Source organism: Carassius carassius, chromosome 3 (genome assembly GCF_963082965.1).
Source record: "Carassius carassius chromosome 3, fCarCar2.1, whole genome shotgun sequence".
Lineage (NCBI taxonomy): Eukaryota > Metazoa > Chordata > Actinopteri > Cypriniformes > Cyprinidae > Carassius > Carassius carassius.
This window is the reverse complement of record NC_081757.1, coordinates 6,243,092-6,269,924: the sequence shown is the minus strand read 5'-3', so window position 1 is coordinate 6,269,924 and position 26,833 is coordinate 6,243,092. Positions and strand designations below refer to the sequence as shown.

At 35.6% G+C, this 26,833-nt stretch overlaps 1 pseudogene; it reads right to left on the bottom strand.

The window, feature by feature from the left end:
• LOC132128680 (elongator complex protein 4-like) overlaps positions 1 to 26,833 on the bottom strand; it is a 54,991-nt pseudogene that overhangs the window by 24,625 nt on the left and 3,533 nt on the right.

The following is a 26,833-nucleotide window of genomic DNA, read 5'->3' as shown; positions in this document are numbered from 1 at the left end:
TCATAATCATGACCTCTTAATATGTGCAGTGGTTCGAGGGACATGGGGGAGGGAAAAACATTTGCAAATTAAAATGAGTAATCTTAGCACCTACAATATCCTACTGTTATTGCACTCCACATGTAAATATTAGAACCTACAAAGTTGAAGATAAAAAAAGCTGTGCTTGCAAGAGGAAAAGACAAGTAAATACACTGAAGACAACATTATTAAAGCAAACATATGAGAGGACACGACTGTACGTTTTTGAGTGACATCATTATTGTGAACTCACCTCAATCGTGAACTAGTTCCTCTTGAGTTTGAAGGCCAAGTCCTTCGTATCGGGGACCTCACAAGACAAACAGTTCAGACGGGGCAACTGACGAACATGCAGGAGACCTGAACACAGAAGACATCATATCACTGTATAAAGGTGCTGGAAAGACATGCTGAAGGGATATATTGTTCAGTATAAACTTCAAATGTTTGCTCAAAGGTTTGAGGTCTGTAAATGTTTATGAAAGACATTTCTTCTGCACATTAAGACTGAATTGAGCTGATTGAAAATATATTAAAATTGTGAAATATTACTTCAATTCAAAATAACAGTTTTCTCTTTGAATTTATTTTAAAATGTCATTCATTCCTGTGATGCAAAGCTGAATTTTTACTCCAGTCTTCAGTGTCACATGATCCTTCAGAAACCATTCTAATATACTGATTTGCTGCACAAAAACTTTTCTGATTAACAATGTTGAAAACAGACATGCTGCTTAATATTTTTGTTGAAACCACGACGTATTATTTTCTTTGGTGATCAGCAAATAGAAATCTTTTGTATCATTAGAAATGTCTTTACTATAACTTTTGACCTAATTAATGCATCCTTGCTGATTTAAAGTCTTAATTTCTTTCAAAAAAGGAAAAATGTACAGGTTGTGAGCAACAACATTTTGTAGGTGCATGCGTTGAATTAGTTGCAAATTGTGTGAATGGGTTTCTAACACTGCAACTTATTTCATACGTTTTAATAGAGTTTTATTTTTTGTGAATGAAATTGCATTTAAAATCCATTTGTCTCTAAAAAACTGAGTCATTACATTTTAATGAGCATGATGTTTCTGAGTATACTCACAATCATATGCAGGCTAATGAACATGCTCTCTAGCAAATATTTTTGCCAGGTTTGTTATGCCTATTACCAATTTTTGAACTGACTGTGTTTTTTCATTGTCTGTTTTACAGTGAGCACATGTAGCTATCACCTTTCACACTGGCCACTATAGCATTGTATCAACCATTATTTTATTAGCTGCACCAATGGGCAGAAACCAAAACATGCAAGGGAAGAAGTGCAGCGGAGGGAGGAGAGAAATAGGTCGGTGTAAGGAAGAGAAAGCAAGAGAGGTGAGTGGAGGATGGGGTAAAACAAGGTCAGTCGGCAGAGGGGCATGTTGGGAAGAGAGAAAGCTTTTTCACCCCCTTTCTCTTTTTAATTCCTAGCCCAATTTTTTTTCTCCCAGTTATGCAGCCAGTAGAAATATGACATTAAAAGGATGCACTGAAGACCAGGATGAGGGGGGTGAGAGGATGGAAAGAGCATGTGTGTGTGTGTGTGTGTGTGTGAAGGCTCCGCTTGTAAAGGGACTCGTGCGCTAGGTTGATTCCGCTCGAGTTGATTCGCTGTGACAGGACTCCCAACATGCTTTGTGCAGGGGACGCACCACAGAAAAGAAAGAGTGGCTCATGTATGTCTTCTCATTCACTATTGTCTATAAGACCTTATGGCAAAGCATTAATTCATGAAACAAGGTAAAAATTAACACCAAGAGGTAACAATAACTCTCTGAACACCTAATTTTTGTTCAAATACAAAAAAAGTATGGATACATACGTTGCTGAGGTGTGCTCATAATCTGGAAAGCATTGCATTATATTTTTGCGCATCTTATCAATTTTCAAGCATGTTTAAAATAGATAATTCACACACAACTGAGATAACATTAACAACTGAAATAACAGTAATTACTCATTTTTTTGCAAGCGTCTGATAAATCTTAAAAAGAGCTAATTCACATCTTACTGACATCTCAAACTTCCTGAAATGAACTAATTGGTGAAATTTTAATTAATAATTTGTTCATAAACATCTGAGAAAAACTGCTGAACGTTGTTCATGTTGTAACATCCACCAACAAATGTTTTAGCAAACGTATTGATGAAAAATACACTGAAATAATCGTATTATTTTGTCAAAGAACTAACTAAAACTAAAAATAAATTCTTTGCAGTATTGTAAATTATAAAACAAAATAATCAAAAGACATAAAACTGCGACCTGAATTTTAAAATAATAATAATAATTAGCTGAAAAAAAAATCTACGGACAGTTTTAAAATACACACTTTAAATAAAACACATACATACATAAATAAATACATAAATAAATGAAAAACAAAAATTCGTGAATTTAAATTTTTTTGCATCTAATTTGTTCATAAACATCTGATAACCTTCTAAATAAAGGAGCTATTATGTGAAGATAATTAAAATGATAAAATAACAAATATCAAAATAACAAAATGATGTAATAAATACATAAAAATAAAACCAAAGAGAAGAGAAATAAAACCGATTTTAAGAAATAAATGGCATTAATACATAAATAGCATTATAAAATAACATAATAAATATTAAAATAAAACATCACAATAAAATAATAAATATTTATAAATAAAACATAAATAAATAACTAGAAAAAAAACAACTTATGAAATTGAACTCATTAGCGTTTAATTTGTTTATAAACAACTGATAAGCATCTAAATAAATTAATTAATTTTGAATCATCCGAGGTCATTAGTGATTGTAAACCACACCCCCTTTGGCTATTACATACACACACAGCAAATGAGTGCAAGAAAGAAACGGGGCAGGGGGCGGAAACGAAGAGAGAGGACTGTAAACAAACTGACCTTTACAGAAAGATGGACACAAAAGAGATGAAAAGATAAAGCATGCAACATGAAGAGATGAAAACAAGGAAGAATATAAAGAGGCAGAATGAGAGGAAAAAGGACAGAATGGAAAGAGCATGAGCCCCAAAGATCTTCCTCATCTGCAGGCTGACCACAGAGAGGTTTTAGCCAGTATGAAAATATTGATTCTGCAACTCTGCGGCCCCTGAGGGCTGTGCTGGGTGCCTGTGATGGGGCGGATGGGACTGTGTGTGTGTGTGTGTGTGTTTGTGTGTGTGTGTGTTTGCCGTGGCAGCTGAATCTCCCCCTGGCCTGTCTGCCAAGGAGCACGTCTGATTGAACACAGCCACACTAACACGAGCTGACAGCTAGAGAGAGGTCCACCGTGCCTGCCCCTCTCTACTAATGCACTTTACTGAGCCTGTGTGTGTGTGTATGTGTCTCAGAGAGAGAGAAAGATAGGATGATGCAAAAGGCATGAATAAGATGAGGGACCAATGAAACATTTTTACAAAAATACATTTTCTGAAGAAAATGTTAGCAGTGTTCGTCTGTGTAAAACACTCTGCCATCATTCTAGACTGTCGTGGATGGTTGCCAGGGTGTTGCTATGCTGAGCAATGTTATTTATGTATTTTTTTTTTTTATTATAGAATTATTAACCTTTATTTTTTGTATATATTCAGTTTTAATCGTGTTAGATTAAGCTTTAATAATTTTGTTACATGCTTTTGACCTTTTTATAATTTTTTCTTATATTAGCTTTAATAATATTTAGCTTTAATTTGAGTAATTTTAGTACTTCAACATAAACTTATTTTACTTAGTTGCCAAGTGTATATTTTAATTGTTATATTTCTATATATATTTTCTTTATGTTTTATTGAATATTTAAGTTTGTATATACGTTTAAGTTTTATCTAATATTTATATTCTTTTATACATTTTATATAATTAAAATTATATTTCAGCTTTATTTTAAATAACAAATGTAGTTTTACTTAACTATTACAGCACTGGTATTTTAGTATCATTGAAATTATGATTTTTGTTAATATTTTGAATTAGATTTTGTTTGTATTTTAATTTTTCACTTTAATTTCATTTAAAGTTTCAGTAATTTTGTTGCGTGTTTTGTAATTTATATTAGTTTGTTTAATATATCCATATAGTATTTATTATATTTCTAGTATAACAAATAGAATATATAGTATTTCATGTTTTATTTGTCGTTTGCACACACACACACACACACACGTTTTTATATACATTTTATTGCCCACCATATGTGTTTAAAAAATTAAAAAATAAATAAAAATAAACACAATTCTAAATCCGACTGCATAAATTAGATCTCAAGTGGTGCACAATGAGTTAGAAGCAAAAGTTTAATATTCAGGCTTTGGGGGGGGTTTTTGCTAGTGTATTTGAACTCTTGCATGTACTGTATGTTTCTTCTCACCGTGATAGTCTTTGTAAAGTGGGTTGGTCTCCTTCTCCGAGCCTCTGAATGATTCCAGAGCAATGGCTGTGTCACTCAGTCTGATTATTCGTCCCATTACGGCTCTGTTCTGAGAGAGTGAGACAGGAAGAGAGAGTGGGAATGGATGAGAGACAGGAAATACATGAGGAGTGTACAAGTAAATGTAGAAACATCTAAAGCAATACTGAGAGCATCTCTTGCTAATCAAACCCCTCTTAACGAGCAGGAGTTGAACTGAATTAGATCATTATTATCTCAGAAAAATGGAGCAGGGTATTCCAGAGACTGAATTGAATGAGCTTACAGAACTTAATGTGTCCAATTTACAAACACCACTCTCTTTGATGACTACAATCTTTAGCACTAGATGCCTTCTTTGCATTTGAGAGATCATTGATGTCAATTTGAGGAATAATTAAGAAGTGTGAGGTCAAAAAAGGTGGGCTCTTTAACTTAGGTATTTAACAAACCACTTAGCAATCAATATAACGTTCAGTCATCAATCATGACATCTAAACAGGTATTATTAGATTATCTTCAGCTGTTCTACATGAAGGCACCTCTGTAAACCGCTGCCTTTGGTTGCGTCGTGTAACATTAAATCCATCAGATGAGAGCAATGCAGAACATACGTTTGCTGCTCAAACACATTGAGTGTTTGGATTCCCTCAAACACATGCTCTCCAAATCTGTCCGTCTCTCTTTCTCTGATCGCACGACTCATGCAGTTTCTCCATACGGCATAAATCTGGACGAACGTAGGCATAAAGCCACATCAACTCCTTAACATCTATAGATCTCATCTCCATTGGAGACAAAGACGTCTCGCCCATTAACGCTTTCATTCCAAAAATATCTGGTGTAAAAATGTCTTCAGTTAATTTAAAGCATTTCAAATATGCCTTTCAGCTCATCAAGGTTGTGTGTCACAAATGAATTATACAAGTTTACATTGCACACTTTGAAATGGCCTGACAGTTATGATTTTAGCAGGAAACAACTGGTGTAATTCTGCAAAACTGCTTAAAATGTGGTAAAATCATGGTAAACAGATATTCACAATATATTCACTAAACAATGGGCTTGGAAAACAAGTAATGAAAACCTGTGACCTTGACCTTACAGATATGAAGAGCATGCTTATGGGTAAAACTGAAGAAACCCAAATCAACAACAACAAAGACACTCTGGACGATACTGATGAGAAAATAAACCAGTTTAAAGTATTAAAGAGCAAAAATGCACAAACACACAATACAAACTGTTCAGAGCGCCTCCTTCTGGCAAACACAAATACAGAGTCTCTTCAAAAAGGAGGGAGCACTCCAAATAAAGACCGAAAGATAAGGCCGTTGTGAAAAATTCATCTCTACTCGTTAATATTTCATATACGCTCTCTCTCTGTAGCAGCTGACGAGGCCTAATGCAGTTTTCATGCATCCATGTCCTTTCTTTTTGCTTTCCTCCTTTCTCTTTTCCTCCCTTCCTCTCATCTACAGTAGACTTTGAGAGCGTGTGTGTTCGTGTACGCAGCCATGACCCTTTTCCCAAATCTAGCATAAAAAATTTAACCCAAGCAACTGTGTTAGTGACAGTCACTGTTAACTCAACACCATCACACCAATGCAAAAAACTGCCACTACAACAGTTGAGCCAACATATTGAAGGTTCAAGTCCAGGATGGTTTTTAATAAAACAGACAGTAGTTGAATTGGTTACATTACTTGAAGAAATACTGTAAATGCATTCATTTAAAAAGATGGATATAAGAAACAATACGCATGTGAATTAAAAATGAGAATAAATCTTTGATGTAGCTACATACTATCTCTCTCTCTCTCTCTCTCTCTCTCTCTCTCTCTTTTAAATGCATATGCCATAAATAATATACATTTCCCAATGGCAAATCATGTTAAGCTCATTTAAATATAAACATTGCAGGTGCAAAGCAAACAAATAAGAAATGTATCTAGAAATGGTTTATGTATCATGCAGTGCATTATTACATTTTGTTTTACTTTGATAAATAAATAAATAAATAAATAAATGGAAATATGAATTAATAAACATTTTCACAAATTTAATTAGAGTATTTTATATTAATCTTTTAAACAAGGGCTTATTTTATTGATACACAAGTAGATCAAGTTTCTGAATATGTATTATATCCTTAAAATATTTTGCGAATGTATTATATTCTTAAAAACAATATTATATATATATATAACTTTTTAATATGGTGTTAAAATATGTTCAAACTACATGAATACATCTTGTTGGTGGATGAAAGTATGATTAAAGTAGGAAATATAATATTTAGTAAAGAACACACAGTGAATGTGTAAAACGTTGTGAACAATGAGTCTTTGCTTTCTGTCGATTTGTACACAGATTGTATGCAGTGCTACAAATTGAACTGCTCTACAAGTTATATCAAAATGTTAACTTTAGCCATAATAACGGTTCAGCTCTTCCTTAAACGTCCTTGGTGTCTACAGCAACTCTGTAACTACAGCGGCTGTAACTGTAGATGTGTGTGGTAGTGGACTATGGCTATTTGAGCAGAGATTGATTAAAGTTTCAGATGGACTGTGGCTTTAATCTTGTCAGAGGAGGCTTTCAATGCCCGGCCCTTTCCTGTTGACATTAAAAATACATGACAGGACTTTTCATTACAACTCACATCTGATGGACTTCAGATGAGGTGCTAATGCAAATAATGGAAGATGAACACAACAGCTGTAAAAGTTGACCCCAAGTTTAGTATTGTAACCAAAAACCTTGATCCCACAGACAGTATGCTAGTAATATTACTGTACATTAAAAACATCTATTCAAGCTCTAAACCTCTAGTAGCAGATGTACAGTTTTGAGGTTTACACTGAAGTGTTAATTTCATTATAAAAATCTTGCATGACTACATTTGCATGAAACTACAAAAAAAGAATCTTGCATAATAAATGACCTCACGACTAAAGTACTGAATCTCCAAAGGCTACATTGTATTTTTAAAAGGAAATAATAATAACAATAATACCTAAATACAGTATAAACAGTAATAAAGCATCTTATATCTTGATTTGTTTGAAATATATAATATAATATATAAATATATTTACAGTCATGTTTGATAATTTTAACGCTTCCTTGCTGAATAAAAGTATTATTTCCTTAAAAAAATTAATTAAATAAAATCCTACTGAAACCAATTGGTGTGTCTGTGTGTGTGTGTATATATGTATAAGACAACAAAATCGGTTTGTGACTAAGCCCTCACTGCCTCAAAAAATACTGTACTTACTGATAGGTCTACTAGTTTACATCACATCCAATCCACAAAACTACTTTCAAACCAACGTTTACTCCATCACCTCCACCGCAGAAAACCGCTGTGTGCCCCCAGCCTCCCTGAGAGGGGTTTTAGCACTTTGTCTCCAAACGGACAAAGAATAGTGAGATCTTGTCTTTTGAAGCGCTCTTAGAGCACAGCGGCTGCAGCCTGGCTCTCGTTGGCTAATGGAGGCACAAAGAAAAGGGCCTCTCAGGAACCGAGAGACGCTGAAAGAGAGAAGCGCCCAGAAAGACTCGAGACTGACCATTGGCTGGCTGAATGTAAAGTTGAGGGCCTCAGACAAAGAATGTGGGTTCACGCGCCAATGAAGACGCTCCTCTGAAGGCCAAACATACATGTACTCAAACAGATACACACACAGGCCCCCTGAACCCCAGCCAAGCGGAACCTCATTCACACAACGGAGGGGGGTCGACTCTTTGACTCCGGCTCATGGGGCTGCTATGGTGTGCCAGGGTCGACAAACTTATGGTGACCTCAATGATGCTGCATGTGACTGACAGTCGAGTAAAAAAAAATGTATTATTCTAAAAAGGCTGTTCTGTGGGATTAGTTCTGGAAGTCAATGGTGGAAAGGTCTAGCATTCATGATGATGCCATAAAAATTAAAAAGTTTTGAATGATAGCACAAAAAAAAAAAACTACAACAGATACCTACCTAAGTGTCTGTGCAAGACCTGTCACCAAAATAGTGTTGCGAGTGGTTACGAGGGTGTTACTAGAACAACCCTAAGTCTCTGTAATGTCCTTGGGCCTCAACATTGTGTTCTTTCTTCAGTATAAGTCTATGGAATCGTGCAGGTTTGATCATCAAAAATGTAGAATCTTATTGATTGATTATAAGATTGAGTTCAACTGTCCTGAACAAGCAGCATGATTTAAAGTTTAATTTAGATCCCTATCATTTCTATTTTAATACTTAGGGTTAAGGATTTAACATCCCTAAACCTCAGTATGAGAAACAGCCCTAACAAACACCACGGATAAAAACTGGAGGGGAAAAAATACACTGTAATACAGTAGGTGAAGAAAGTAGGGCTGGACGATTAATCGAAAAGTAATCGAAACCGAAATTTAGATCCTCTAACCGACGTAATTTTCCCATGTCGGTTAATTAGATTATTTCCTGTTAATACTTCCCCCTTAAAAGCGTGTGTAGCCACATGATTCTACCAGTCAGTGGCATAAAAGCAAAACACGGAGGTGAACGCCCGGTTCAACACATAGTGATGGCGCGCGAGCGGTGAGCCTTGCATCTTCACTAAACTTTGTCAGTTGTATTTGTTTTATGGTTTGGACGTTCAAGCGATTAGATCGGATGTGTATTATTATATCGAGCTACCATGTTCGCGCAGCTGCATTGTGGCACGAAAACTCATAGCTGTGAAGATCGCGCGCACAGAGGAACCCAGTTGTCAGCGCTGTCTTGTGATTTATCACTAAAGGTCCTTAGAATCTCAAAACCTATTATAGCATATTTTTCTACGTTTAAAGGAACTAGGCTATTTACAACCCCCAGCTTCACAATAATATAGAGACGGTATGACTAATTCACACACACAATCACTCGTACTGGTACTGTTTACCTTTAATCTTTATTTATCTCTTACACCGAGCAATAATATTTAAGAAATGTTACGAACATAGATACAATGACTGCTGATAGTGAGCTATGATCGTTCTTTCTATAGGAAAAAAATATCTCATCTTTAATAGTCGACCTCAACCGTCTGGCTGAGGCCAGTCTAAAAAGACGCTGAGGACAGTTGACAGAATGCTGCTGCGTGTCGACACGAAAGCGCATCATTTTCACGTGTTATTAAGCCTTGCCACTTGCAAATGTAACCATTCAAAAGACTTTAAAGCATTCATAGACAAGACGTGGAAAAGCTGAACTGAGCACCTGGTTACTCGCGCGCTGTGCTGGGTGCGCACGCGGAGAGAGAGCACACATCATCCCCCCAGAGCACTTCCGAAACTTAGACTACAGGAGTGAAAAAAAGAATAAAAAATAGTGACAAACACACACACACACACACACACACAAATTTAATTTCAAACACTGCATTCTTTGAGATATCTGAAAATGTACAATTCATGTGAACAAATCCACATATGGCTTGTGTAATGAATATTTCATTAAAGCAATGTAGAGTAAATTTTGTGTTCAAAAATGCATGAATGAATATCTTAATAAGTGCACCTTAATTTAAAAGAGAAAAAAGGAAAAACCTGTGGTGTTGCATGACACTTATTTACAGTAACATGTCAATGATCTTTACATTTTCCACTACAGTTTTTAGAACTCTATAAGTAGCAGTTCTGCAGCAAAATAAGAATTTTGTAAACAAGTGTAACACTGTATGTGACCTAGATGTAAATTTACACAAAATAACAGAGTTTGCAATGTAGCAAAAACATTGTTAGTTTCAGGTAAAATGCTGCAACAGAATCAATTTAATCTTTATTGTTGTCATTATATTCTGCTTATCTCTGACCGTTTCTTTATTACATTTAAACTCTAAACGGGTTACTTTTAGAAGAAACCTATGCTCCCTTTCACACTCCCAACTTTCCTCATCTATTCCCTCACCTACCGGAGGGAATATCGGAGGATATTTGTCCTCCGATATCCATTGTTATCCGATGTTCTTTGTGAGTATCAGACCAAATTCAGGGCAATATAGAGAAAATGGCACTAATCAAAAGATCCGTCAGACCTGAGTATGTATTAGTCTTTGCTTTCATCTTTCTCTGCTGAAGTCCATACTGTCAAATCTTCATATTTCCACAACAAGATCAACAGCGCTCCAGACACCCGCAATCTCTTCAAAACATTTAATTCTCTCCACTGTCCCCCTCCACCACTTCTATAACAACAGATGATTTCGCCACATTGTTCACAGACAAAACTAGAACAATTAGTAGTCAATTATCAGCCCCACACACACAGGAACTCAAACCAACCACATCCATGGCAAAAAAAATAATAATAATAATTTTCTTCTTCTGTCCCATCACTGAGGCAGAAGTATCAAAACGCATCCTCTCCAGCCATCCTACAAAAGCTGATTCCAAATCATCTGTTCTTAATCTGCTGGAACTATCTGCTATCATGTCTGCCCTCTCATCACTGGGCATCCCAGGGAATCCACTTCGCTGGTTTGAGTCCAATCTCACTGGTAGGTCTTTCAGGGTGGCCCGGAGAGGGGAGGTAACTGATCAACTGGTCACTGTTCCTCAGTGGGGTTCCTCAGGGATCAGTTCTTGGACCTCTCCTCTTCTCCACGTACACTACATCACTAAGTCTCATCATACAGGCACATGGCTTCTCCTAAACAAAGTAAGCAAAGCACACACACACCTACAGAGGTGCAAGGCCAAGGGAAAAAAATCTAAATCCAATCGAACTGTACACTCAATTAAGCAGACTGTTTATAATCCAATGTTTCAGCTAGTAGCCTTTGTCAAGGTATAGTTTCACAAAAATGGAGAGTAGTATAAATATAGGAGATAATTGAACATAGCTGAGAGTGATGAGATCCAAACCATCCAACAAATAACCAATTGACAATTAGACACTAACATGGAAAATTTCCTCACCGTCACAACCCTATGGTGGAATGATCTTCCCACCCCATCTTAATCCCTGACAATTTTCAAGTGACAACTGAAAATTAATCTCTTTCGATGCAACTTGACTTCATCCTAAATAAAAATGTATTTCTCTTTATTTATTCCTTCCCTTTCTAGCTTCCTGTGACTGTTTGCCTCTTTAAGAAGAACCGCTTTATGTATTCCCCAATTGTATGTCGCTTTGGATAAAAGCGTCTGCAAAATGACTAAATGTAAATGTAATGGTGAAACAAATTCATTACATGCAAGACAGACAACCAATCACAACACCCACCCCCTGTTGTCCTCTCACATCAAAATTCACTGATGTATTTGTTTTATAAGTGTTTTCACTTGTAAATGGTGCTGGATCTGTGGATATTTCTCTTTTCACTGAAGAAAGCTATATTATGGATAGAGGAATGGTATATTATTCTGAAGCAACAAGGCTCTGAAGCAAACTTAAATTTTGCATGCGTTTCTTAAAAATACACAGCTTTTCATTTCAAAAAACGTTCATTGAGTCCTGTGGATTAATTGTAGATTATGGTTTAGCTTTTATCAGCTGTTTGAACTCTCATTCTGACGGCACCCATTCACTGCAGAGGATCCATTGGTGATGTAAATCTTAATTTTTCCAAATTTTTTCAAATGAAGAAAAAAAATCACCTATATCTTGGATGACCTGAGGGCAAATACATTTCCAGCTAATTTAAATTTTAAGGTGAACTATTTATTTAACTGTACTCATTGTCTTGTACTTATTGCAGTAATGAAAGTACACTAAAATCACAAACACATAGTAAAGAAATTTACTCAATCAATCAATTAGAGACTCTCAACAGGACATGATTAGCCATTGTACAATTTCACATTTATACTCTCTCCATAATGAGAGAGAGAATGGTGAAAAGGCAAACAAAACAGTGCCTAAATAGTATGTCATACATAAGTGTGCAATGACTTGTGTAACTAAGTCAGTAGTGGAATCCTGTCTGTAGTGAAAAGCCTTTTGTCTGTTGGAGTGAGGGTCATGTACCTCTCAAACAACTTGAATCAATGAAACAAATGGCCCAGCCAAGACCACTCAACAGCACGGTCAAACGGAACACGGTGGTCAAAAGTGATTGGACAACATCTTCCAATCAGGACAGTTGCCTGACATGACCACAATGTGGCTGTCAACCTAAGAGCCAAAATGTCTGCTTCCAACAAGTGCCAGGAAATTCTTGGCACGTTATCCGCCAACATCAGCCAAGCTAAGGGGCCATGGGTGAGAGATGTGCCCTTTACAGTGTACAAAGTCTGACAGGGAATTGAACCTTATTCACAAACCATCAAAGAGCTGATTCTGAACCTGCTTAATAAAGATTGAGAGGACACCTCACACCAGAACAACTAGAAAACTGGCAACTGGTGTGACAGCAATACAAGTTTCAGATGTCCCAGAAAAGCAGGACAATTTCATATTTGCATATTTATAAAGATGTGTAAGGTAGAAGCTCTTTTCAGCACTTTCAGTTTAGACCTAATAGTTTCCTAGTCTTTAGTAAGCCTCTTGATAAAAATACACATTTTGGATAAGCGGTGGACTTGCAAACACAACAAATTAACTACTGTAGCACTCAAATTAATTTACACAACAAAAAAATAATAATTCTGAATTTTGATAATTACACATAATAAAGCTAGTTTCAAATTATATTATAAAAACATCAAATTTCGGTTACATTTATATTAATATAAATAATATTTCAGATTTTTTGTTGAATAATATTTCTATGATTTTTATAGTTTTACAAATAAAGAAAAAGATAAAAAGTATTTCTGGTAGGCAGGCATCCTTTTTATACTCTTAAAAATGAGAACAATGCAATTGCAAATACATAAGATGTTTAAAGCTGTTATAATTTTTTAAAATAGGGGATAGAAAAGTTCCCCAATTTAAGAATTGAAATTTTTCTTTGATATTATTGTACACATGCCTTTATTTAGTATCTTTGTCCTGTGAATACCCGATTAACCTGCTTATATCTTTGAAATAGAGAAAGGGAAGCTAAATAGCTTATTTAAACCAGCTGAAAATAGCTGTGGTGTTGAATTGTCTACAGCCTGGTTGTTCTCCTCACATCAGCCTTCGTCCACTGACAATAAACAGTAAAGTTAACACCCTCTACAGCGTCCAGCAATCACACGCATCTTAAGATAAATAAACCTTATTGTTTGACTGTGCTTCTTGAGGGTTGAGCTTGACATTTCCACAAAGAGGTGTTCCTGACTCACCAGCTTCCTCTTTCCTTTCGGCCACACTCCGGCTTTTTACTGCTCACACTATTTTCCCCGTTATGTGTGCATGAGAAAAATGATATGCTTTTAGAAATTTCTAATGGTAACATGAACATACAACAAAAAGGATATAATAAAAAGCTTAGTTAATGCTTTTACCAAACCTAACATGACCAGCAATGTTACTGCATTCTATTCAAACTTTATAGGTCATTGCAGTCATAGCTAGAATTGAGTCACCAATCTGACAAACGTTTTAGTCAGTCTGACCGTTGCCCTGTTTGCTCTCATTCTGAGCATTCTTGCCTTTGTGCCCATGTTCTCTCAACCTCATCACATTCCACGACCTCTGCCAACAGAACGGCACTGTTTGATGATGTAAGCGCTTAATCTGTCACTGGACTGACAGGGGACCGAGGACTTCCAGGGTGAGGAGCCCGAGGTGTCCATCAGAAAAACACTAAAGCGCATCGATCAACAAGAGAGAGCTAACACAATCTAGACTTAAGCTACTGATCAGCATAAGACTTAACTTGGGAACTTGATTCCATCAAACTTGAAACAACAGTGGAATCTCTAGAACTTGAAACAAAGTTTAGTTTTCAACATTTTTATTTTCCAAAATTATTCTAAAGGTTAATTCAATTTTACATGATGACAAATGTGGTTTGTGACATATATTGTGAAGTATATTTCAAAAGATTTTGCGTCAGTGACGGGACTATGCTAAAATTAGAATATTCAAATAAGAAAACTTTAGCAAGTAACTATAAAACTTCAAAACTACAAAAAAACTAAAAAACAAACCAAAAAAAAACTTCTAACGCATGGATGTATATGGAGAGTTTGTTGAAAAGCTGAATGTAGATGACAATCAAAACCTTCATCAGCATTACTCCTGATTGCACAAGCAAATTCTTCTGGAGTATCATAATGTAAGACGCAGCGCAGTGAAATATTTTATAACATTTTTAACATTTATTTAAGGCCCATTCACACAGTGAATGATAACCATAAAGTTTTAGAAATCATTAATTCTTTAGAATTTTTTTTTTTTTTTTTTTTGTCCTTGCTTTGTTTGTTTCATCATAAGAAACAATTTGAAGAAATTTAATGTTGATTATTGTGACGTTTGGACTTTCATTCTGATGGCACCCATTCACTGCAGAGAATCCATTGGTGAGCAAGTGAGGTAAAGATAGATTTCTTGCAGTAAGAATATAACTGAAAGAAATAACTTTTTGGGGGGGAAATCTTTTTTTTTTTTTTAAGATATATTTTTGCCTTTATTATGGTGTGACAGATCAGAGCTGACAAGAAGCACTGGAAATATTTTTCATGTAATGTAAAAACCACACACGACATGGGTTTTCTCTCTTCAACTGAACTAGAACACCACTTAAACAATTTTATTTATGATTATTTTATTTATTTAGTTTTAATGCCATATAAGCAAATATTTAAATATTTATTATGAATTGTTTGTTGGGTTTACATAAGCCTGGGGTGTAACTAAAATGTGTGTAAATACAAAATAAATCTCTGAAATATAAAATAAAATAATCAAGGTGATTTTAAAGCCTGCGATTTGAGAGGTTATAGTATAACTTCGCGAACTACATTAAATAAACTTATAGGCCTGCTTGCTTTAAACCGACACAAAATTTGGTCAGGAGACCATGTATGGAGTTCAGCACATGACAGAAGCCACATTAGGGCCACATAAAGTTGGAAACTGATTAAAAATAGCGAGTGTATCCTCAAGCGGCCCAGTCCCAAGAGCGGCTAAGCAGATGCAGTGCTGATGTGGAAGTCAAGACAGGGGCTATCATGGGGCCGTTTCTGAGAGGGGCCCCCAGAGGGGCCGAGCTCCCCTGCTTCTCAGTAGGAGCTAATGAATATGAACAGACAGAGGGCATATTGCCCAGTGTCTGTCTTGGCCTGTTTACCACAAAACTAATAGGACTCAGCTTTAAGGAAGAAGAACCCAAGGGAACCCATCTCCCTCCTGAGAGCGATTCGAGCACAACATGGAGAAACTGACAACTGGGGATGAGACGAGAAAAAGAGGAATAAGAAAAAATAAAGCCTTTATATTTGTAGCTCTTTTCCATTTCCTAATTAATCACAAGCTTTGAAAGCCACACTACAAAGAAAGTGAAAGCACAGACAAAATCAGGCAACAATTAGCCAACCGAGACCAATCAATGAAACAACAAATTAAAGGTCTGGTAAAAACACTGCCTGCGGCAAAACGCTTTCATTGTTCCAGAGGTGTGAATGACAGAGTGTCTGTTAACTGTGCATTCATTTCATTATAGCCTTTTCGGTCAATTTAAAGGATAGTTCACCCAAAAATTATAAATGTTTCAGGAAAATGCATGAATGTGGACTATTATTATGATTATGACTTCATTCCAGGTCAAAAGCTGATGATATCTGTATACACTTCAATTAAAACCACTAATTGTTGCGGCATATGCTGCCGTCATAAAGTGGGATTTGCTTTGATATCACAAAAGGCTGTTGACATCGGCAGTAACCCTGGTAACCTAGCCGTGCATGTGTAGACGCAAGGAAATACATCACTAATTAAATCAAATGAAATGAAATTAATTAAACACTTTGGCACCTCTGTCAGCTCCGGGCGCTCCCCCTGAGGCCTGCGGTGAGTTTGAGTGTGCTGAAACAGAGCGCTGTGTTAACGGGACTGTGCTTCTGATCCCAGTGACACAGCGCTTCTATGTTAAATCAGGGGTAAGATGTGCAACTCATGACAAGGGAGGTCAAAGCACTTGACCTGCTCTGTACTGCACATTTTGGCTTTACTCAAATATGTGTCTTTCTCCCTAAAATCTGAGAATATGTGTCATACAGTGTCCCCATATTTAGACCCTAAAACTGCATTAGATGATAAAATACCACATACCGCATTTATCTTACAGAAGGTTGGCATAAGCACACCTTTCAAGCGTTTCAAAATTAAAAATACTAAGTTTAACCTTATTCAAAAACAAAAACACTACCGTTCAGAAGTTTAGGGTCAGTGGGATGCATTAAATTGGGGAAAAGTGACAAATCTTTTGTAACATCTTGAAAGTCTTTACTATTTCAAATAAATGCTGTTCTTTTGACCTTTTAATCCAACAAAGAATCCCGAAAAAAAGAGTATCACAGTTTCCACAAAAACATGTTTTTCAACATCGATAATATATTTTTCTTGAGCATTAAATCAACTTATTAAATGATTTCTGAAGGATCATGTGACACTAAAGAATGGAGTAATGATGCTGAAAATTCAACTTTGCATCACATGAATGAATTGGATTTAAAAAAATATTCAGATATAAATCAGTTACTTAAAATTGCAATAATATTTCATACTGCATTTTTTAACCAAATAAATTGTGGTTAAAATGGTGAGCATGAGATGCATTCAGAAATTCTGAAGACTCCAATTACTATTCAGAGCAAGTGCATTTTTGTTTGAAATATAATGATGACGATCAAGCAGCCTGTTGAGATTAAACGACTAGACCGAGATTTATGTCTTTGCTCATTTAAAGATATATATCACACCTCAGGGGTTTTGTTAAGTCTTTCATTCTGCCACTTCAGTCATTCATTTCAGTCTTTCCCTCTCATTCTGGCTCACAACATGTTGTAATGACCACACTGTGCCACTCTGCATGCAGCTACGACAGCCATCAATTACTCAAAGATTGAGAACTGAATTTAAATCTTGACAAACAGCAGCTTCCAGGCCTGACACCGATGTTTAGTTGTGTTCTAAAGGACTAGCTGAAATTTTCTGATTCAAGCTCAAATAATCAGATTATACATTTTATGATACAGTCACGTCAACACACATAATTATTAAGTATCAATATGTGAATTTTCTGTGGTAATCATTATGAAAAAAATGGTGTCGACAGAACGGATTATGAATCTTCCATTTGATTATTAATCTTCCATCTGTGCATATTCACATGGTGTTCAAAAGTTTGAGGTCGGACTATTGAAATTATTTTTTTTTTCTTTTATGGTTTTGAAAGAAGTCTCTTGTGCACACCAAGGCTGCATTTATTTGGTCAAAAATGTTGTAAAAATTTTTTAGCAGCCATTACTCCAGTCTTCAGTGTCACTGATGAACAGAAGTTTTCAAAGAACAGCATTTCTTTGAAATAGAAACATTTTGTAACATTTGGTCACTTTTGATTAATTGAATGCATCCTTGTTAAACAAAAATATTAATTTCTTTAAGAAAATATATCATTGACCCCCAAACTTTTGAACGGTAGTGTGCAATTTCACGCTCTGATTTCACTGATTTGCTCCTTAATAGGGTGAAACATGTGTTTCCCTCCTTTGATTAAGACCTGGGGAGGTGGGGGTGGCGGCAATCAAAAGAGGACACGCCCCCATTGTGTCTGAGACCGAGACCGCAGCAGCCCAACAGAGCGTGATCGCTTAAGGTGCCGTCCGCAGAGGATAATGGCCGACAGGTGAGCTAATTAAGATCACAGTGATGCGAGCGAGAGGGGGACCAGAGGGGCGCGTGGAGGCAGCATCCGTCTTAAACAACAGGCTCCGCTTTCACCTAGAGAGCAATTTGTGCCAATTACGCTACGTAGTGAAACGGAGCGATTTAACAGTCTGGAAATAGCATGGGGCTTTTTATTCTATGAGCTGTGAAACGTGGAAAGACAATGAGGGGTTTTTTTTGTATCTCAAGACATTTGATTGTCACTTAAGCTTGCTGATTAATTGATTTCTTTGAAAGGGATAGGAAGCAGTTTTCTACATCTGATTCTGCCCCAATTTGTTTATTATGAAATCATCAACATAGGCTCACTGGGAGAAAAAAAAATAAAAAATTTGGGGGAAGCTCTAAAGTTTCGAGTTTCCAGATCAAATAAAAACTTAGTAGTAAGACAGCAACTACTTTTATTCCTTTTCTCACAAATTATAATCAGATTATCAATTTACAGACTTCTTTGGCCTTTCCATGCACAATAATATGTTATGATGACCCCAAAACACTTTTAGCATAGTGCATGATTTGTAAAGTAAACCATTTGACATCTGTATCAAATGAGCAGCTACATATGTATGATTTCTCTGACGTAGTAAACTTGCTTGGTAGCTCACCTGGTAAATCAAGCATTTAGGTACGAGTCCTAATTTTCAAGACACTCATTATAAAGTTGAAAGACTTTTAGCTAAAATGGAATAGCTGCTTCAAAAAATTCATTTTTATCTAATTATTATCTGCTCAACAGTCGATTAGGTTTAGTGCAGGAGGTAAGTTATTGTCAAACACAAAAGAACATAATTAACCTTTAAGTGTAACTCACTAGACATTTTATTTCTGAACCGCAGAAATTTGCCCAACAATTCTGAATAAAACTGATTGAGCTTCAAGTGCCACATCAGTGGACACTTCATTTTAAAACTAGTTTTACAACCAATATAAACTTTTTGGCAAATTCATCTTCACCTGTTTCGACATAAAACTGAACAAGCTTTTAGCTCCAATTACTAAACATTTCATTTCTAAACTGCTGCAATACGTACAATCACCTTCATGTGTTTCCGATGAATATTTCATTTCCGAATTTCCATGTTATGTACAACAACCAAAGTAATAAAGTTTTACAAAATTCACATTCATCTGTTTTAGATCAAACTGAACAAGTTTTTAGCATCACTCACAAGACATTTCAACTACGAACTGCCGCAATAAGTTCAACAATCAATGCAATAACACATTGCAATAGTCATCCATCTCAGATAAAGCTGAAACCTTTTCTTTGCAAGCGTCACAAAACGATAATATCATTTTGGGGTAGGATATTGCATGAGGATTAGATGCCCTTAAGCAATATACGTACTAGGAATAAAGTCTCTTCATGTTCCTATGGGACGGAAATACATCTAAAAGGAGTGCTAAACCAGCTAATGGCTAAAAGCTTTATGATTCCATTACAACACGTCATAAAATCATAATAAACTGAAGGCAAAGGAAGGAATGACAGCAAAATTCCAAAAGCAACACCTACGTAGGCCACGGCATCCATCACGTTGCTGCAATTGCACAAGCTGTTCCACGGACACAGTATCGCCACACAGGAACACATTTACTGATGCGAGTAAACACAGGCTTGGGGACACGGCCCCTTCCCTATGGAGCTGTTATGCAGATAAACAATTAGAAGACCTTTTTGTTTGCGGACATAAAAAGCAGAGAGAGGCTCCATGAACCAGGGGCTCCAGATTGATTTGTTTGCACTGTGGCCGTGCCATAGACTTTAATGCAACCAAAGCTCCTGCCTCCTCTACACGCGCACCCCTCGCAACCATAAAACAACCGCATCGCAAACACCACTGGAGACTCAACCCTGGCTCTCACAGCGCTGGCGAGGACCTGGAAGTACAGAGATGTTTTTACGAAAACCTTTATTAGGCTGAACACCCGTCATAAAAGAAAAATCGCAGATGTGTTCCTCAGAAACATGACATCAGCATTGAGAAAGCATTTTCTTCTTGGAGATATGTGACGATACTTAGTGCACTTATCATAATAGAAGTAAGATAAGTGTAGAAGGCCGTGCACGTGTTTGGTTATAATGTTTGGTTAAGCTGTCTCTAATCATAAGCATTCTTTTATGAACTTCCATGAGTAATAATAAAAGCTCTGTCAGGGCAATACAGATATTTAAGCAAGACAAGCAGATCCATGTAAAGATGGATGTTGAATATTCCTTCTCAATACTTCCGACTTCGAACCGCATGCTTTGAAGATGAAATATGCATATAGCACAATTCAAAAATATATATTTTTAAATAAATTAATTATTTTATTCAGAAAAAGGATGCATTAAATTAATTAAAAGTGACAGCATATACTTTTATATTGTAACAAAACATATAACAAGTCACCCTGGAGCACAAAACCAGTCTTAAGTCGCTGGGGTGTATTTGTAGCAATAGCAAAAATTACATTGTATGGGTTAAAAAGATTTTCATTTTATGCCAAAAATTATTAGGATATTAAGTAAAGATCATGTTCCATAAAGATATTTTGTAAATTTCCTACTGTAAATATATTAAAATGTATTTTTTTATTAGTAATATGCATGGCTAAGAACTTAATTTGGACAACTTTAAAGGTGATTTTCTCAGTATTTAGATTTTTTTTTGCACCCTCAGATTCCAGATTTTCAAATAGTTGTATCTCGACCAAATATTGTTCTTTCATAACAAACCATACATCAATGGAAAGCTTATTTATTCAGCTTTCAGATGATGTATACATCTCAATTTCCAAATATTGACCCTTATGACTGGTTTTGTGATCCTGGGTCACAAATGTAAATCTTCTGAATTCCAAGAATGTTTCAACAAAAATATTAAGCATCACAACTGTTTTTAACATTGATAATAATGAGAAATATTACTCGAGCAGCAAATCAGCATGTTAGAAAGATATCCGAAGGATCATCTGACACTGAAGTTTGAAGTAATGAGACTTTGGAATGGTAGTGTACATCTTTGCAAAAAAAATAAAAAATAAATTCTGATTATTCACCATAACTGAACATTTATTTTGAACATTTAATAGTTACCTTGATCCTTTGGTTACTGGCATTTCCTGTAGCTGATAAAAACTGTGGCATTTGGCTGTTTGCTGTAGCTCAGGCTCCATGGTCTTGGACACGTCATAGTAATGACCAAACCTCATTGATGATACCAAAGCCATCTATAAATAAAAAGAAAACAATTATAATAAAAATGTTGTTCTCTAGGAGTGTAAAATGCACTAAATACAGAATTTAATAATACATTTTTGAATTAAAACAACAATATAATTATTGGCCTGTTTACTGTCTGCATGAACAGGTTTAACTGTCCCTACAGCTACTACTTTGTCCCAAACATATATTTGTTCAACTAATTATCATCAATAAGGCACATCAAACAGAATCATGACCAAATGTTTTGACCAAATTTGTTTAATAATAACAACAACAAAAAATATTATAATATTTTAAGAAATATTATTACAATTTAAATGAACTGTTTTTTACTTCAATATTTTTTTTAATAAATTTATTTCCTGTAATGACAAAGCTGAATTTTCAGAATTGATTACTCCAGGCTTCAGTGTCACATGATCCTTCATAAATCATTATAATATGCTAATATTTGGTACTCAGAAAGCATTTTTTTGTAATAATTTATGTTGATACTTAAATTTTATTTTCTGAAACAATTATATTTTTTAGAATTCTTTGATGAAAAGTTAAAAAATAGAAAATATATTAGACTTTTTTTCACAACATTAATTTAATGCATTCTTACTAAACAAAAACATGAATGCTTTTCAACAAATAATATTTCTTATTATTTAAAATATAAATCTCACTGACCGACTTTTGAACACTTGTGTACATAGAGAATCATCTACGAATTGATGGACCCTCATAGTGGACCATTCTTGAAATAAGACAATAACAAGAAAAGTTAAGCATGTAAAATACTCCAGCTTCATCTTATTTCATTAAGACATTGAGAACGTATTCACTTTCTGATGAGTCTGACCACTTGGGCTTAGGAAAGCACACTTGCAAGTGGGCAGATGTTTTCTCAGGTTGTGAGGGGGTCTGGTTTTTGCTCCAGAGTTTCTAATGAGCAGCGAGGTGAGCCCCTAATCTTCTCCTGATCTGGATCAGTGACTCTTCGGAGATTGACAGCTTGCCGCTCATCCTGGTTTAGTGGGACGGTCGGGTCGACCCCTTTAACGTTACGGCATGGGTTTTTGACTGATTGAACTTTGATCTGGCATCTCCATTGAGAACAAGAAATTGATGGGGGTGCTATATGTTTAGGATGCAAATCCCTTACTAGATTTACTGGTGCTTTGTGAAGAGGACAGAGGTATGATAAAGGTTAAGGAGGGTAAGTATCCCCTCTGAGGAAGGGGGAGGACGAAATAAGGAAACGAGACTGAAAATATCCAATGAGAAGTAGAAGGAAAAAATGGTAGAGAATGAGCGAAGGGGTCCAAAAATGCAGACAGAAAGAGTAAAAACGTCGGGGACTCACTAGTGTCCCCCTTAATCTCCATAGCAATCTGGATTATGGGCTGGCAGCAGAGGTCTTTTCTGAAAATGGAAGAAAGAGGGGTGCATGGATGCCATGGCAAGGGCTGTGAAGGGATTTGGGGGTGCTGGAGGCTGCTGGTCTATTGTAAAGAGCTTGAGGTTGAATACAAGCTCCATGTCCTCCTGTCTTCTTGGGTTTTAAGTCCACCTATAACCAGCTAAGCGTGAGTAATCCACCTAAACTGTGAATGAGAGCAGCCAAAGCCCATTCACAGCGCTTGGTGGGTAGGAATTGATATATTTATTATAGGACACTATTTTTCCAACCCACTGTTCTTAGCATGTTTTTAAGCGGTTGTCCACTCCAAAAACGGGTCGCATTTCTGAGCAGGTATTAAATAATGCTGAATGCAAAATAATGCAAATATGAAAATGCAACTAATTTACCACATAATCTTGCATGGGTAGCGAAGTAAAATAAAGAGGTTTGTCAGTTTTTTTAAAAGACAGACTAAATTCTGTCCATAGCTTTCATTGTTGATAGTGAAAGTTGTACGTCTAATCAAACGCCGCTGCATTTTTGCATTGAAGCTAGACAAACAAGACTTCAAGTTTTATTTTGAGAAACCAAAATGTTTGTATTGTTTTAGTTAACTATAATAACACTGGTGTATTTCATTCGCAACGGAGATTAATATTGCTTGTGCCAACCACAATGCATTTGTACAATAAATTCCTGACAAAGTAAGAATTATAATACAATTCCATGTGTAATTTTAAGGGCATTTGTTTACTGGATAATTATTAAATTAACAATTTAGCTTTCCAATGCAGGTCATCTAAAATGTAAACCTGGGTCCGGAAGCAAAATTAGCTGAGAACCGCTGCATCATACAATTAATACAAAAATATATATACTGTATATTTAAATCATTGTGAATGTGTGCGGTTGATTTCTCAATATTTTATTAAATAAAAGGACCGATGGTCTTTTACCTGAACTCTTGGTTGGTTCTGGTAGCGCCAGGCAATTTTCATTGTGTCTGGATTCTCTGGGTCACTTGGCTGAAACTGACCCTCGCTCATCTTCATGCCGGCAACATTATCCACAATTGGAGAAGGGAGTTCCTATTTATATATATATATATATATATATATATATATATATATATATATATATATATATATATATATATATATATATATTATGTGTGTGTGTGTGTGTGTGTGAAAAGACAGAAAATTAATTAAATAATTGATATACTACTATTACTAATAACAACAATAATTTTGAAATGTATTTTAGACAAGAAAATTAAAGAAAAAGTTATAATGTCAGAATAATGTCAATAACTTTTTTGCACACAGTGAAATCAAAGTCTTTAATTTGTATATACTAGTTCATAAATGTCTTCTGAATAAGGAAAGACTTTTTACCTGAGCTTTTACGAAAATCATTAGAGAAGCATTTAAAATTGAAACAGCATTTATGGAACATTTGGAATAACATTTACGATGTATTGCTTGTATTTTAAAAAATAAAATTGTTTACACTGTATCTAGGCAGACTAAAGCTAGTTTAAGTAGCCAGTAGCTTGGCCAGTGCTCTCTACGAAAGGGGAAATTAATGTCAAGTTACAAACCCAAGCCAAAAATATGAATAAACACAAAATGGTGCGAACACATTAAAAGCTGTTGTTTAAACAACAGGGTTGATGCTGTCGTTAATGCCAAAAAATGGCAAAAAGAAGGTGAGGACTGTGTCCCTTAGGGGAATGTTCATACAGACCATGCAATAACAAAAACCAGAGACTGTTACACAAATAACAGCTCAATGCAGGAACTGTCTGAAGGGCAACAACAGGCCCTCATTAAGCTTGTGTTGACTGGGGGCCAATCAGGGGCCGGCGAGAGAGGAACTCCTGTCCACTGTCATTAAGGTGAAACTCGTTAACGCTCACAGGTAACTCCCTGAGCTCTCACACAAAAACATCCAAGTCTATCAAAGCTTAGATGGGGAGGAGAAGAGAGAGAAAACACTGGCTATGTTTGTAATGGAATATTAGTGTACTGCTTAAAAGCACACTACACACTAGACATGACTACTGCCTAGAGCTCAACTTTTTAAATGCAGGACAAGAAACAGTATGCACATTTTAAACTACACTGATGCCTTACAGTCTTACTCTGTGAATGATGTAAAATAAAATAAAATTAAATGTGACTGATTAAATAATAAACCAAGAAGATGTGAATAAATAAATAGATAAAATGGTCAAATACCAAAGGTGCAAACAATGTAAAATAAGTTAAATAAAATCTACTACTACTACTACTACTAATAATAATAATAAAGTAAAAAAAAAAAATTATATACAGTACAGACCAAAAGTTTGGACACACCTTCTCATTCAAAAAGTTTTCTTTATTTTCATATGAAAATTGTAGACTAAGACTACTTTGACTATGGTATTCTATTCCAAACAGTTTCAAAAAGTCCTTAGACCAAAAGTAGATACAGAAATCAGACTATAGCACAGTCATAACAATACATTAAGACATTGTGTCATGTTCTGTCACACGGTCCCTGACCAATGCTGAGAAAATCATTTTACTGAAAAAGACACGCAGATTTCTCCAGGTTTATTGTTTTGAGAGCCAGGTACTAGTTATATAAAAAGAATACGGCTGTAAATAATGGATTTTGATGTGTTTGGAGTTCACAGAACCAAAAAACCTGACCAAAGTGTCAAACAGGCAGAGTGTGAACACTTGATTTGATTTTCTTCATACCTGCATGATCTCATCAGGGAGATCTCGGGCGGATGCCAGGAGGAGTTCATGTCCGCACACAACTCCCTCCGCCAGGAAGTACTTGAGCAGCATGCGGGAGTAGCTGTCAAAGGAGTCCTCCTCTGTGAACACGAATCACCATCAATGCCACATTTACCAACCCAAACATGAGCGCTGAGCCTTTTGACGCACCTTGTGACTGTCAGAGAGTCACTATCACATCAGATTCTCTAATAATCCCAACACATAGAGCAAAAACAAGACTAACCTCAGATGAAATAAGAAAACAACTGTTTATTCTGGTTGCTAGTGATGCCAAACACACTAGACGCTTTGGGGTAAGAGGCCAATGTGATTGTAATGGATTCGGCATCCATCAGCAGCTACACTCAACCTGAGAAGTGTGAATATGACACAATTCCTCCTGTAGTGGAAATGTACAAGCTGAACGGATTAGTATAAGAAAAAAGAACACCTGTCTTGATCTGTAAACCAGATGTTCAATACTTGACTAAGTCTTCAACCCTGTGACGAACCTTCAGTGACAGACAAAAAATATTATTAGGGATTACTAATGCCTTCAAAATGTCATCACTATAACTGTGTTTTACAAATTTTTGTACATATTAACACCCTTATTAAGGAACAGAAAGGTCTAAAATAGTTGGAGGAGGAGAAGGTTATTTGTTAGCATTTCAAACTCATTCCAGTGGCAGCTGCTGGCTTGGCAATAATCAATAATCAAAAACGCCCAACTCAATTATCCATTATATATCAATTCAAATGGATTCATTTTTGTCATTTGATTCATCAAATGTCAAAATGATTCCTTAAAAAAAAAAAAGATAAACCGTGATTTTATGTAAACCATTTCCACAGCAATGTATACTGTACAACATAATACTAGTTTTATAAAATATAATACATTAAATACAATATAGAATTATGCATAGTGCAGTTACTTTATTGTTTAATTATGTAAGTTACAGAAATGTTATCCGATAGTTACAGTAGCATTTAAAAATTTGGGTCTGTAAGATTTTGCCTTTTTAATGTTTTGGAAAGAAGTTGCTTATTCTCACCAAAGATTATTTTTTTCATGCATTCTAATTAATGCACTTTTAAACACAGTAAAAACAGGAATACTATTATTGAACTATTGTTATGATTTAAAATAACTTATCTCGGTTCATATATTTTAAAATGTCTTTTATTCATCATTTTTTTAATAAAAACT